The following is a 2253-nucleotide window of genomic DNA, read 5'->3' on the forward strand; positions in this document are numbered from 1 at the left end:
AAGATAATATACAACCAATAAGCTGGTTGTGTACGCAACTGGAAAGTACCCACTGTCAGTACTGTTAGCGCTATTTCGGAACGCAGCCTCTATAGTATACGTGACATAGGGTGTTTACGACAACGAGTTCGGAACTAGTGAGAACTGAATCCAAGAGAACAGTGTACATTCCCATCTATAAATGTTATATTCTATGGTCTACTTTTGCTTTGCTCTGTAGACCTTTGCGCCGTTATATTAAATATTGGCGGCGGCGTCGGAACTAAAATTGGTCGGCGGCGGCGGCGTCGTCGAAAATTGTCATTATCGATGGCGGCGGAATCGGCGTATGCAGATTTGGTGGCGAACGGCGGCGTCACAATATTTTTTTCTATTAATGGCTTTTACATATAGGACAGCAACATTCGCACAAATGGATTAGTCTCGATCTACAATAGATATAGTAACCCAGACAGCACAATGTCCAAAATCGGATCATAAGACGTTATAAGGTATAAAGTATAATGGGCTTTCTACAACACTGAAATATATACTACCTGGGCCCTTATTCTTGAAATGGTTGCGTATACATAAGTTTTATTGCGCAGATTTAATCATGCCGTAAAATAGCTGCGCAGTAAAACTTACGTATACGCAACTATTTCAAGAATAAGGACCCTGGAACGCGCGCTACCTCTTGAGTGTTGCGGGATGAGAGAGAGCATGCTTGTAGGTCTCGAACAGCGCTCTGTCTTTGTAGTACAGTCTGAACCAAAAGCTAAGCCGACTGATTTCTAAACATAAACTGAATCTCCGAATTAGGAACCATTTTTGTTTTGTTTTCTTTTTAAATAATAAATCGATAAGTGAATACTAATAAATAAGAAAAAAAAATTTTTTTTATAACTAAAACTTTCGTTCATAAGCTTAAGACATTGCCATTCAGTGATCACTGCTTTTCATATTAGCCCATATTCTGAATCCGCTTTTATCGATAAAAGTGCCTTAAATGTAGCTTCTCAGCCAATCAGGAGACTCCTAAGCTTCTTTTAGAGGTACTTTTATAAATAAAAGGAGATTCAGATGGGCCATTATCTCTAATTTTTAACTTGGATTGTATCACATTCTTCTCACTCTCGACTATGCTATGAATCAGACAAGGATAAGAGAGGAAATTACATATATGTAATACTACTATGACTGCGTTCCGAAATGCACTGCCAGTACTGAAAATTTATAGTTCATGTTACATATATTATAGAATTTCAGTACTGACAGTGAATTTCTGAACGCAGCCTATATGGACAGCGGAGAAATGTTCCTATAAGTGAGAGTGAATTAAACATTGAAGAATAAAAGATAGACGGTTATTGGCTCTACTCTTACGAAAAAAAAAAATATGAAAATATGCAACGGCACAGCCTCCAAGGCGTTCTCCGCCGGAGTCGATGTCATGGCTTGAGAGCGGGTTCTCACAGACGAGTGTGCCATTGACATTTTCAGGAAAGCTCTCTGTAGCATTGCACTAAACCACTTACTCGCGTCCCGCCACGTTTGTACCTTAGAATTCGTCCGATCGTCGGCTCGATCGCGTATCCTGAACCGTCGGATCGCGAACAATCGGATCCCGAACGAGCCCCCAAAATGTTACGCACGCGGAACGCGAAAATGAAAACAACATGGAGTTTCGCGGAACAAACAAGAACTCTATTTCAAACTATATACAAGTAAGCATTTTAAGAAATCGAGAGAAGTCAAGAGACACGTCCGCCGTCAAGCGCAATCTGTCTCCAACTCCCTGTTGACACTTCGTTGCCGTGACAAACAGCTGATCCGTTGACACTTCGTTACTGTAGTAAACAGCTGACCGGAGCCGATCGACTCTCGCGAACGGCAGCTGACTCGCGGTCGAGAAGTATATCAGGCGGCGCGCGTAACAGTATTTTATCTAGTTATACATGATTTTGTATTCTATAAGAAACTAACAAGGAGAGGCTCACATGTTCGGGTCACCAATTTGCCTGAAAATTCATAGACATGAAGAAGGCTGTATGTATTAAATAATTCTTAAGCACTAAAGTGCACAACTCAAAAATACGCGAGAAAATCGCATTTAAAATATTCATAGTAATATATATGTTACTTTCAACATTGGTTAAGTAGCCGCCGTGGCGTAGCGGTTAGTGTGTCTGCTTGCGGACTCAATGGTCGTGGGTTCGAGACTCGAGGTGCTATTTTTTTTTTCCTTTTTTTTCTCAATTAATCACTTGCTTT

Source organism: Odontomachus brunneus, unplaced genomic scaffold (assembly GCF_010583005.1).
Source record: "Odontomachus brunneus isolate Ranch 3 - 2012 unplaced genomic scaffold, Obru_v1 Obru_scaffold_324, whole genome shotgun sequence".
NCBI lineage: Eukaryota > Metazoa > Arthropoda > Insecta > Hymenoptera > Formicidae > Odontomachus > Odontomachus brunneus.